General features: G+C 44.2%; 1 protein-coding gene across 1 annotated transcript in view; it reads right to left on the bottom strand.

Moving 5' to 3' along the window:
- PTPN14 (protein tyrosine phosphatase, non-receptor type 14) overlaps positions 1-13,663 on the bottom strand; it is a 160,438-nt gene extending 146,775 nt beyond the window's left edge. Inside the window, exon 1 of the mRNA XM_011364531.2 lies at positions 13,075-13,663. The gene's annotated coding sequence lies outside the window, so the exon portion shown is untranslated. The remainder of the gene's footprint in view (positions 1-13,074) is intronic.
- Positions 13,664-13,669: the final 6 nt, after the last annotated feature.

A 13,669-nucleotide genomic window follows, 5' to 3' on the forward strand; every position in this document is an offset into this window, starting at 1 on the left:
GTTAAGATTCGGCAAGCAATCCACAGATTCTGTGCTTACAGTTGCCTCAAAAAGCCACACCAGAAACTGAGGCCAGCTGCCTCCAGTGTGAGTCTAGGCGCAGCTCAGCAAGGAGCACCTGACTCACTGAGGATACACCTGGATGTGGCTTGGGTGGGGCCACAAGTTGAGGTAGGCGGGGTTTCAGGGAATCCTCTGGGCGGAGTAACCTGTTATCCAGTTTGATGACATCTCAGCTATGGTGATGCTGTGTCCGGCGCATTGGGAGGGAGGGAGGATTTAACAGGGAATAATGGATACCGCCAGCACTATGGACAGAGCGAATCTCGACTAGGCCCTCACTCTGACAATGTCTGCCTATAACTCCCTGGTGCCTCCTGTGTGCAGCCAAATCGGCACTGGTGCTCAGAACAAGCAGGTCCGTCAGCGCGAAAATCTGCTAGTGGACGTGCCCCCTTTCAGACGCTTCTGCCACTGCTGCAGCCTCCGTCTCACTCGGCCACTCCAGACTGAGCAGCTCTGCGTCCTTGCCCCGTCCTACCTTCTGCTGTTGCAGGGTGCTTCTCTGGATTTCTCCCTCTCTGTATGGCTTGTTCATCTAGATCCCAGGCAATTTTTCCTTGCTGCTGCTCCTTGTTTCCGTCACAACTTCGATTTGGTCGCCAGAGGGATGAACAGAGCCTCTATCTATAATCTACACCATTTTTTTTCGGTCTCTCCAACTTATCAATTTTTTAAAAGCACTGTTGAGTATATTAAGAGAGGAAGATCTAATGCTTCTATTAACAAAATCTGTACTTGCTATGAAATACATCTCTCTCAGTTGAAAAGCAACCTGAAGTGCACTTAAAGTTTCTAAAATCAATTTCTGATAAATATCTTCCTAATTAAGGGAATCTTGGATTAGTAAATGGAGTATATCAGGCATAATTTCATCATTTTTCCTTTTACATATAGTCAATGTGTTTTTAATTGAATTTATTGGAACAACATTGGTTAATCATTATATAAGTTTCGAGTGTAGAATTCTATATCACCTGCATAATTACAACTTTCTCATTTTTTGATAACTTGAGACCATTCTTAGAAACATCAACTCCTGTACTCTATTCCCTAATTCACAGATGGTACCTGCCAGTGCTAGGGAGAAGGATGCGCACCCTTCACAGACACGGAATGAATAAAAGGACGGCTACTGATCAGTTCTAGCCAATGTTGTCTCTTTTGACTTGGAGAGGCAGTGAGGCAGAGTGGTTACAAGCACAAGCTCTGAATCCATGCCCAGATTTGACTCTCAGCTCCATCATTTACTAGTATTTGCATGCCAACGGTGTTACACAGTAAACGAGCATTTAGCAGTTGTAGGATCTTGTGCCTGCCTCAGCCTTTCTAAGCCCTCATTTTCTCATCTATAAAATAAGCCTACGTACAAGAGTGCTTACTTCACGGGGCTGCTGTAAGGAACAAAAAGATAATCCACTTAAAGTGTTTGACAAAGTACTTGCACATGGTAAGTAGCAAATACATGCCAGCTAATATTAGTCTCTCTCTGCTGGTCATCTAAGGTGTCATCGTCAAGCTTGCTTCTTACCATCACCAACAACAAGTTCTAATTTCTGTCCCTACCCACGGTTTCCCCAGTCTTGTGAGGCATCACTTAGGGACTAGAGCTTCCAGGAATAGTTTAATAATGACCTATAACAATGCTGTCCAAAAGACATATAATGCGGACCACAAATGCAAACCACATAGGTAATTTAAAATTTTCCAGTAGTCACCTTGAAAGAGCAAAACAGAAGAAACCAATTTTCATATTTTATTTAACTTGACTTATCCACAGATACTATTTCGATTTAAAAAACGATGATATTTTACATTTTTTTGTACTAAGTCTGCAAAGTCTGGTGTGCATCGGATACTTACAGCACGTCTCAACTCAAACTAGTCACATTTTAAATGCTGTACAGTCATACGTGGCCAGTGGGTACATTATTAGTAGTTTATTCTTCTAAAGATTATAACCACAGGAAAAAAACTCCACCTTCGAAAACACCAAAATGCATTTATTAAACAAACTGACGGGTGCAGGAAAGAACGGAAGAAAGGTGGAATGACAGATATTCCTGACCTACACAGACTTCTGGTCTTAACGTGGTAGTTAAGAACTTGAGCTGTGGGCTCAGAGAATGAGGTCAAATCCCACTTCTTCCACTTTCTAGCTGCGAGTCTTTAACTCCCGTATTTCTTAAAGATAAACTATAGACAAAAATAACATCTCTTTCATAAGACTGTTAGGAGTGTAAAGGTCTAGAGGAAAAGAGGTTCCCACAAGTGAAGCCCTGCTTTGCAAAAGGTGAGAAACAGGAGTGGGAAAAATTGATGAAGGAAATATTGAGCAAATTAGCTTCAGAACATAAAGCAGCCACGGTGGAGAAAAACTGGTCATACTGTAGTCACGATGTTTTGTTAAATGTCCAGTTACACAAAACAACTGAGACATTGGCAGCTATTAATAAAATAACTGCAATGGCATCTCTAAAGGCCTCCATGGTTTCTATCTCCTCAGCTTGCCTGCTTTCCTCTTGGCAGTATTGTAAGTAAGGAGGGCTGATTGCCAGAATTTGGAGAATCAAGACTTTTCAGTAGTCTATATATTAACCACAGGTTCTGGCCTCAAAAAGAGGGACTACTGAATATATTTGGATCTTTCTTTGAAGGATGAGGCTCCCTATAGTGCCTGAAATTTAATCTGAACATTATTCTTCGCTGTATTCTAAGTACATAAAGTTAGACTAAATGTTTACTGTCTTAAAACTTTCCCTGAAAGTTGGCTCTGTGAATAAATTCCTGATATTTTATTTTAAACTTGCTCTTGTTCTGTGGTCCCCCTCCACCCTCTAAAAAAAATGAAAACAATTAACAAAAAGTAATAGTAATAATAAAGTTAGTATGGTCTGCTCATGAAGACTTTAAATATTTCCTCTTCTTAATAATCCAAGTCACTATACTCTCTAATTTAGATGCTGAGTTTCTTGAAGACAGCAAACATGTCATCTCTATTACAAGGACCCTCTAAACCAATGCTTTTTCTAGAAAGTGTCCTATATAATATTAGTGTACTTTGAGATTACATATGTTCCATCAAATCCAATTTTAAAAAATACATCCTTACTAAAATGAATTTGGTTTTGACACACTTTGGTTTACTGTAAGATTTCTCGGAGTCTTTAATATACTGACGTACACATATTTCCAACTGCTATGCTCAGTCATTATTACCGTTTTGTCAATCTACAAATGAGAAAAAAAATAATGCAAATTGAGAATAAATGACACGGAGTTCGCCTTACTATCCCATAGAAACAGACACCCTTTACAGACCTTCACACTGAATTTCTTTGCGCAATGCTGTGCACTCTGCATTTCTCCTTATCATCCCTAATATCGATTGTGGATGCCTATACAGTAATTAACCCATCGGAATCCTCCAAGTGAAGACTATTTACTATAAAGGATGTAAGGGAAGGAGCAAGAAGGGAGGAAGGAAGAAGGAGGGAGGGAGGATATTTCTCTGAGTAACTTAGTAAATGCAAACACTTCATATTCACAGACAAAGGTAAAAATGCCTAAACACATTCATAAGAATGGACAAAAATACACACGTGTACCTAACCTGGTACTTAGAAAATAAGCCTCTTTTTGAAAATAACCAAAATAGCTACTCAGCAGAAGCACAGCACAAATCATCTTTTCCAGCCTTTATTTTTAGATGCCTCTCAAATAAACAATAATTTTCTAAAGAATATAATTAAGAGCGGTTTCATTATTTGGGATTTTTAATTGGTTTCACATCAGTCACACTTTTTTCCCTCATAAATCACATCATTATCTAATATTCCATAACAAATTCCTTACCTTTGAATAAAAAAATTTATACGATCTTTTAAAAATATACAGATTTTAAAATAGCACAGTTCATCCGGAATGTTGTATAATCCACAGATTTAAACACAGGGAGTCTAAAATTCAGCCCCATTTTTCAAATGATAATTTGGTGACTTGTGTATGTCTAAAAAAAAAATGTGTGCCTTCGACACTGAAAGCACATTTTACAAAATGCATAACAAAAAAAGAATATGCTTAATACAGATCACAGGATTTCATTGGCAGAAGCAAATGCTAATTGCCTGCTGGAGTCTTTAATGAAATCTAATTGCTGGCTTGAGCTGTCACCACTGACCCTGGTAACAGACTAGTACACCCTTCATAAACCTAATACGGCATAATCCTCCTTCATTATGGTTATTATACCTCTGCAGTGGGACACGTCTGCCACAAAAATAAACTCTGCTGCCTCTCATCTAAATGGATGTGGCGCTTCTCCATCCCAGAGCAAGTAGTGTTGATGGCAGATGTCACCCTTACAACAAGTGGTACCACTTCACAGCCCAGATCTACTTCGAAACCTAGACTCACACATACCCTTGGACACCACTACAGAAACCATCGACACGGTCCATGTTGATGGGGTCAGGGTGGGAGAACTAAAACATAAAAAAACAAAAACACCAAACTACCACCATCACTAAAAGGTAAATGGGAAAAGCGGAAGAAATTTCTCAAACATGGGTTTGAACTAGGAAATCCATTTGATGTACAGCCTACAGTTCAGATATTGAGTCCAAGAGATATTCAATTAGCTTTGAAGACTTTTGGACACTTAAAAAAAACATTACTTCGGTTAAAAACATTAACCTCAGATCTACTACTCAACAATTCCCCATTTTACTGAACTCTACTTAGCAGAAGGTGCCAAGAACCCAAAGATAAATAAATCACAAAACACACCCTCGAAGCGCTTACAACTCTGGGCAGACAAATGAACAAACAACAATAATACAATGTAAAGCCTATCCCAGTAAAGACTGTAAAGTACCATAGGAAGACAGATCAAGTGACAATGAACTCTCTCTAATGATAGAGAGACTGACTGTCCAATGAAACATCTAGGAAGATGTAAAAATCATAATAGACATTAAAAAACAAAGGAGGAGGTTACTGTGTGACCAGATGTGAAAGGGAATTCGAGGGAAAAGTAATAGCATGAGTCAAAACCACAAGGTTTCATCCGTGAGAAATGTTTGGAGAAGGGTGACGGGGAGCCAAGAGAGGCCAGCCAAGGCTAGAAATTAGGTTAGGTGGGAGCAAGAGCTATTCATGCAGAGCCTTGAATGCTGATAGGGAGTCTGCGTTTAAAGGTGGGCAATTTAGTGTGTTTCTAAAATTAAATATTTTAGACCTACAAGAGAATATGACAAACATGCATGCTCCCACCGCCCAGCTTAGGAAATAAAGCTACACATCTCCGTCTGCACCTCTGCCAGCACCCCACCCACTTTATTTGGTGTCTATCCTTCTGACATTCCCTTTTAACTCTTACTACAGATATATGTATCTCTAAACAACACAAAGTGGAGAGAAAGATTTCAAGCAGGAGAGTAAAAACACCAGATGTGTTTAAAACAAGAGGCTGTAGTGTAGGGGGTGGTCTGGTCTCTGCACTACCAGCATTGGGACAGGTGACAAAGAGATGTCAAGATACCCGTCTTCGCTGAAGGAATGTCGAAGCGAAGGGAGAAGGGGCAGCCTCAGCTTCAGAGGACATTCCTGGGGCAAGGAGGAGGCAAACCCAAATGAAGCTACGGGAGACCAGCAGCAGAAAAGAAGTGACAACGTGCTGAGCACTGGGAGAGAGGTGGAGAGTAAAGCAGGGGACAGCTCTCGGGTGGCTAACAGGCTAATGAAGGAGGATGAGGCAGGAAAACCAGGACACAAAGCACAGACGTAAATGAGAAGAGGCCAGAAGCAGGAGGGTCTGACCGGGGAGTGAGGTCGGAGAAGGCACCCAGAGAAGTGGCATTTAAAGTGGGCCTCCAGGGACACTTTTGACAGGTAATACTGAGTGTTAGGATCCCTGGGCAAAGAAAGAACATAACCATAGGTGGAAAATTATCGGGTCTGTTCAGGAAACAGCTGCAGCTTGGCAGAACCCTGGGGAACAGTGGGACGTAAATCTGAAGAAATCAGAGGGCCGTTTGGGGATTATTCGCAGAGAACCTTAAATATTAAGTTGAAGTGTGTATAGTGCGCACACTTTAATTCATATCCAATTCGTTTTCATGACCAGAAAATCTGCCTTAATCCCTTTTACTTGAGAACTCCAATCATGGCGAAAGCCCGTCTTGTGATTTGGGCATCACATCAGTGATATATCGACACTGCTTATTATAGCTCTAGATGCAGGAGAGGCTAAGGGCGGGTTGGCAAGTCCACAGTGACACGGAGTCATGGACAGTCTCTCTCATTTTAACAACTAGTAACTCAGAGGTTGAATGAGTATTTCTGCATGTTCCTCTTTAATGAAAGATAGAAAAGAAAATAATGCATCAACGGGAAATTAAGCATATTCTAATCAATACATCTATACCTGCAAAAACAATTTTGTTCCATGCCTTAACACCAAATGTTCCTACTTATTAACTCTTCTGTGATATTTACACTCCCTTGATCTGCAAAGTTTTCTGGGTTTGAAAAATGAGCAGAGAAATTATCATGGCTTTGAAAGTATTCAAATAAAGCAAAACAGCAGTAAGAACCAGGGTACCACTAATTACAGAACACGGCTTAGGGATGTGATTCATCTCCTCGAATGAACAAAAAAGATGTGTGTGATAAATAGCACTGATATGTTTAATTTTTTAAATCATATACAGTCATTAACATGATGTAATTTTCCCAGGACACTACACCTCCTATTAGAGAAAAAGAAATTTATTTAACATCGGTGAAATACTGGTGCTGCTTATTATAGCTCTAGATGCAGAACAGGCTAAGGGCGGGTTGGCAAGACCCTCAGATCAGCATTTCAAAAATGCATTCATTCAATGATCTATAAAATACTTTTTTAAAAAATCAACTCCATTTCATTCTCTGCAAGATAGCAATAATAACAATACCTACTGCTCACGTTTGTTAAAAGATTTAATAAAATCATCTAAAGCGCTGGGAACACTGAGATAGAGTCAGTGCCGATAAATGTAAGACAGGGGCTCCTGCTCACCAACCTTCATATAGGGTGGGGATTCTGATTCTGAACCAAGTAAAACATGAATGCTGTAAGGAGAAGCTTATAACTTAGCAGAGGAGACAGGCATGCAAACGTGTATAATATGGTGAGATAAAACTTACCAATTAAGTAAGCGCGATGGAACTATAAAGAAAGGAATGCTAACCAGCAATGGGAAGGAGTGTCAGGGAAGGTGAACCTTTAGCTGCATGAGCAGGGGCTGAACAGGCAGCATGGGGGAGAGGTCACTCTGGGTCAGAATGTAACAAAGGAGAGGGGAATTAAACACCACCAAGTGTTAAGAGGGAGAGAGGAAGAGGGGGAGAGAGAAGCAGATGAGAATGGAAAGGTAGTCAGGGGTAAAGAAGCCTTATCATAAGGTAATAAGCAGCAAAAGAATTTAAATAGTATAAAAACAGATTTGTGTTTTTTAAAAACTCTTTGAAAGAGTAGATGAAGAAGATATGAAAGACAGCTTTGAAACTTTTGAACAATTCCCAAGAGGCAGAGGGGATGGAGGGAAGGGAACGAACTACAGATGTTTTAGAGGCGAAACTCAAAGAATCTAAGGACTGATTGGGTTGGTTATTTATTGGTGTTTGTGGGTAGAGGTGTGACAAAGAGCACTCCAAGTGTCTGGCTTCAGCAGCTAACTTAATAGATGGCTGTGTCACTAACAGGAAATACAGAAGCAGCAGATTTTGTAGCAAGAAACTAATGAGTTCAATTTAAAACAGGTAGATTTTGGCACTTCTATCAAATACCCAGATGGATGGACGGACCTGATAAACCAGACTGTTTGGAACCAAGTGGAGGGCTCTGGACTGGAGAGGATCGCCAAGCATATCCACTAAAATGAAAATATCTAATTCATGCTCTCCATGGGTCTGGGTAGGGATAAGTGCCCATTAAGTGACTCCCAGCCTCTCCAAAGCTGTAAAACAACCAGGAACAGAATCATTCAACCCACGGCAGTGAAAAACTTAGGTGACTCTCATACCAAGCCTGAGGACAGAGGTGGATGAACCAAAACGAAATTCCTGAGCTCCAGGATTCTCAAAAGGCAGTTGGTCAAGGACCAGCAGTATCAGCATCACCTGGAAATTCTGAATCCTCAGGGCCCATCCCAGACCTACTGAATTAGAAGCTGAGGCAGGCGTTGGGAATAGCAATCTGTGTTTTAGCGAGACCTCCAGGTGATTCGTACGCCCACTGGAGGTTGAGATCCATAGCCTTAGCTAATGTCCCAGTTACTTGAGGGGAATGGAGTGTGAAAGAAAGACCTGCGGGAAGATGGGTGTCCAGACTTGAGGAAATTAAGTGTTAGTAAAGGATACACTTTGCACAAAGATAAGCATTAGGGACTTTTGCTAACTTTCAATAATGAGTGATTTTTCTCCCGGTTGCTAAAAACTTGTAAGGTAAATTTGATCAAGTAAAGCTTCCTAATTTAGGAATACAGTTGAGTACTGAAATCTCAAGCGTCACAAATGTGAAGAAGATATTCTGCCTGTTTTCTCCCCAGACACCTCCCTGTTGACCAACATCAAGCATTTATGAGATGGCCGCCTAGAGTTACAGGAAACGCAATAGGCCTCTGGGTCAAGCTAATTGACCAACTCAGGATGAAACCCTTGAGCTGGGCCTAATTTAGTCCCTAAGGAACTAAGCTAAATCACCCACGTATCAAATTTTACACACAAGATTGATCTAAGAACAGCCACAATACGTTTTTTCCAACAGCAAAGACCATGAAGCGAGTCAAACAAAAGCCTTATGGGAGAACAAAACAAAACCAAGCCAAGGAATATAGAACCAACCGGAAAAAGGGAAAGGAAATTAAAACAATGTTAATACGCCATTTATAACCCAACTCAGACGCATAACCACCCCTGTCTCGCAAAAAAGGTACTCGGTCACTATTACCTTTTATCCTCAGCAACTGTAATTCTTATCCACAAACCCTGCATATCCTTTCATTCGGAATTATAAATAATTCAGAGGTTATTTGTTTTCATAATCAGCGTGCATGCAATGTATAGCAAAGGTGTGGCTGGTCTGGGGAACGTGGATTTCCTCTCCCTTCCCATTGCAAAATCCCAGCCAGATCTGCATCTTTCCTAGGCTCTCTTCCCCCTGACCGCTCAAAGGGCTATGCTCATGACCTCCTGGCCTGCATGCAAACGCACACAGGATTTAACCGATTCTTGGCGATGACAATCCGATCTGTTTCAAGAACGCACACTACACGCCTGCCCCACTGATGTTTTCTGTGTCATTTTCCTAACACTCCCTCCTCCTGGGAGGAGGATATGAAGATCAAGGGGGAATGTTTGTCAAAGACTTCAGGCTTCTCAGATGGAAGGCAACGTTAAAGTTCAAGGGGGCTGGCATTCCTCTAGAGGTGGCGAAGGTGACTCTATATTTGGGCTTTAAAGAAGGAAATCAAGGTTGCGAAGACATTCGTTTATGAACATCAGCTTTCTTTTGCTCTTTTGCTGAAGGCGGGCAAATTTTTTCAAACATTCTTTAACAGGATTTCAACATTAGAAATATCAGGATCCTAATATTAGCGCTAGAGCCTTATAGTAAGTAGTAGATAGGGAGAAGCACCCTTTTCTCGGCCCTTCTCTGAGTGGCTTTCCCTCCTCAAGCCTCCCTACTGCCTGGCCCTACAACTCTCAACTTCCTCCTGTTGGAGGGGCCAGAAGGCAGCTGCCAGCTCACACGTTTGCTTTGGGCCCAATAGACCAAAAAAAAAAAAAAAAAAGGTCGAAGACAAAGCTTTATGTGTACATTGGCACACATGTGAATTCAGGCTGGGGGGGTGGGAATAATGACACAAAGAGCACATTCACGGCTGCAGAGAACTCCTAGAACATGTGAATAGCCATCCTTGACCCAATACCTACTCCACCCAAGGCACTATGTTAGGAGGGGGACATAAAGTATTACATTGAATTCACCACAAATATTCCACCAAGTTAGATACTACTGGCCCCATCATGTAGATGAGAAGAACTGAGACTCCAAAGGGCTGCAAAGTTCATCTAACCTCACACACCTCAAAATGGCGGAACTGGAATTCAAACCCAGGTATATTTCCAAGTCCCAGCCTTGGGTCCCCCACTCCAGCACATTGATAGCCAGGAAAGCTACAGAATGTGCCACACCCCCCAAGGACTACTCACTAAGCCTTCCAGGGGGCTCAGACAGGGGAGAGGTAAATTAAGTAGTAAGGAGGGATCACAAGTCTTATTTTAGATATTAATGTTCGCCTCCTTTTTACCAAAACGTGTTTGTTTTCCCTTGTTCTTTTTTAATCAGCACAAGCAGCAATAATTTAATTGGCTAATAAAGCATTTCACCTTATCTCTTTCCCCTGCCTGATCTTGACCAGTGCACAGCACTGTTCTGAGACTTCGAGTGAGTTTGAAAACTACACAGCACTTGGTGACTAAGGAAATTCAAACGCAGCACAGGAGGTGAAAAAGGACAAGAATGTGGAACCCAGTGGGCTGAAATGTACAATCGAAGGGTTTATATTTGCTGCCCATTTTAAGAGCAAAAAAACAGCCGTAGACTAGGTTAGAAAGCCCTGGTGGGGGAAAAAAAAAAAAAAGTCCTCACAGTTCTTCACTCTGGGCCTATCCATTCAGGACAAGAATTCTCCTAAAAAATCTAATTTTTCTTTGAATTCTTTAGGTTTTTCCATATTAAAATAGTCTCACTGCTCTTTCCATTATAGATGTCTAAGCCATACAGTATGCACAAAGTAATAATAATTATACGTTTAAGCCAATGATGGAAGCTGTGGAAGTACATGGGATTAGCAAGAACGCTCTCTTCAGCTGTTTCTCTCATGTACGTCCCATACCTTCAGGAAAACTGTCAAGGGGCTGTTCTCGAGATAAGAGGTGTTTGTGGAGGGGCCTGGATAAACACCCGAAATCGTAGGAAGTCAAGTGTGCTCTTCTCACTCTGATGTACTGGCCTGAGGTCACTGAAAGCTGGACCTTTGCCACCTCAGCCAGGACTCAGCCACTACGATTAATACTACAATTCCACTTCAGCCCAGTGAAGAGGCGCCCTTGAAAGGCGAACCACGCGCGCATCGCTACTGCGCAAGCAGCAACTTTCCTGGGCAGCCTCCGCCGAATCCTGGACCATCAGGCTATAACCTGCGAGAAGATACTCAGTTTTTATAAAGTTTCGGGGAAAAGAAAAGTAGTCCTTATAACTGTGCCGAAGCAATAATGACTTTTAAAAGTAGAGCATACTCTAACACAGGGTCACGAACATGAAGTCATTCTGCACATCACGGCCACTCAATCGGCTTAGGCAAAAGAGCACCATACTGTCCAGTAGCCATGCCGAAGGCTGTTTCTGTGACACAAGCTTTTAACACCACCACCCAAGCATAAGGTAACTTTAACACAAGGGTCTGTCATGCTGCAGTATTATCGCCTACGGCAGTCAAGCAGCTCTTTAAAAGAGAATCAATACCGTTCCAACGAAACCAGGTATAGGCTAATTAGTGCCTTAATTAGTTGAGATGGTGACCGCAGCTGCTGCTCATTGTGGAAACAGCATCGGGCATGGAGGTGTGTCCAGACGAACCTGCTTCTCTGGAAGGTAATCTGGTTCCCATCAATGGGTAACATGCTTCCAGTTTAATTTCTGCTATTTTTAAAAAATGTTGTCCCTGCAACACTGTACCAACCTGATCATAAACCCCCCTCACACCCCCACACAGCTAGGACCTTTTTGTACACGATTTTTGAACACTCATTTTGCACAAGCTGTCTCCTTTACCTATAATGATCTCTCCGAATCGCTCCTCCAGGTGAGCTCAGAGCATACCTCACCCCATCACCTCCAGAACCAAACTATTACAACACTGCAATTCTCGACCAGTCTGTGGATTTCCTCCAGGAGGCTACAGTTACATCTTGTAGCATCTGAGTATCCCCTGATCTTGGCAGAGTAGAAGCTCAACACCAAGTCTGTTAACTGAATGAGTGAACTAATCCATTTTAAGAAATTAACACATTACTGGGAACCTCATAAACCCTGTATGCAGCCTGCAGTCTGGACATTCCTCACCTTATCAAAGACCCTAGGAGAGCCAGTTCCTGGACAAACCCCACAGTCTCCTTCAATTGTAGGTGGGGTTGAGGGTGACAGGAACTGAAGGAAGCCGAAGGGAAATGGAGGTAGGGGCAGCGCTACCCTCTGCTCTCTCAAAAAGGTAAACCCCACCTACAGGTATTCAAAACCCAGGTTAGGGGTCATGACGGGGAGAAGGGGGAGAGAGGAACTTGGCAATACGCAGAGCTCTGCAAGTTTGAGGTGGAGACCTGTTCTGAAATTGTGGCCACAGGTCTTCCCTATGAGCCAGCCCAACCACCCAAGCAGGGGCCAAGATCCCGAGGAGTCCGGTGGCACAGCTGGGGCCTAGTTGGTGGAGACGTAATAACTCCCCTCTCCCAAGATCCTGTTCCCCTGGGGGAGGACGGCAGAGGACGGTCGGGGAGCCGCGCGTTCCTCTCCAGCTGGAGCGACAGCAATGTCCTTGTCTTTCATCCTCTCGTCCCCAGCCCGTGGATCTCTCCAGCTGCCCTTTCTGGGTCCCCTCTGGTTCCCAAAAAGCAGAAGGGACTGAGAAGGGGGCGAGTGTGTGGGTTTAACCACAAACTCTCCAGACAGCCCTCACCTTCCACCTTAATTCCCCAGACAAGCTGTGCGCCTCACAGCGGGCGGCTCCCTCCGCGAGAGAAAACTCCCGGGCCCCAGTCACCTCGCGCCCCCCCTGCCCTGCCCGCGTCCCGGGCCGCAGATTCCAAGTTGGCGTTGGCAGCCTTTGCCCAAGTCATCAGCGAGGCGCCCGGGACGCCGACGCGGCCCCCGACGTCGGGCCCTTCTCTTCTGCCCCAGACGGCGTTTACCTGCTTACATGGCCCCGTCGGTGCCCTGGAGTCCCGCGCGGAAAGGCTGTCCTCCGCGGCGGCGGCGGCAGAGCCCCAATTCCCCCAAGGAATTGATTCCAGTGGCTGGCGGAGGAGGGGCGGACGGTAGGAGCCGGAGGAGGCGAAAGGGGAGGGAGGTTTCCGCCGCGATCCCGGCGCGAGAGTCGGCGCAGGGGCGCACGGAGCAGGAGAAAAGGAGAGAGCCACCCAAGCCCGGGGCTGTCCCGCCGGAGGGGGCCGAGGCGAGGAGGCCGGGGGGGATGGCAGAGGTGGGAGGGGAAGGATCGCCAGCGGCCACTTTGTGTCTGCGGCTCCCCGTGGACCTGAGCCCAGAGGGCAGGCAGCTGAGCGAGCAGGAGCGCAGCAACCTGCCCCCACGCCTGCGCCCGCTGCGCCCGCTCGGGGAGGAAAAGTTGGGAAGAACTTTTAGCGGCCGGGAGAGCCGGAGCGGCAGGAAACGCGAGCAGCAGGGAAAGGAGGGAGGAAGGGGCCGTGCGAGTGGGAGGGGACGGAGCAGGCGCCGGCAGCCGCGGCTCCCCCACCCCCGGGCCAGGCTCGCCGGCGCGGGGGGCCG

The sequence above is a fragment of the Pteropus vampyrus genome, unplaced genomic scaffold (assembly GCF_000151845.1).
Source record: "Pteropus vampyrus isolate Shadow unplaced genomic scaffold, Pvam_2.0 Scaffold98, whole genome shotgun sequence".
Classification (NCBI taxonomy): domain Eukaryota; kingdom Metazoa; phylum Chordata; class Mammalia; order Chiroptera; family Pteropodidae; genus Pteropus; species Pteropus vampyrus.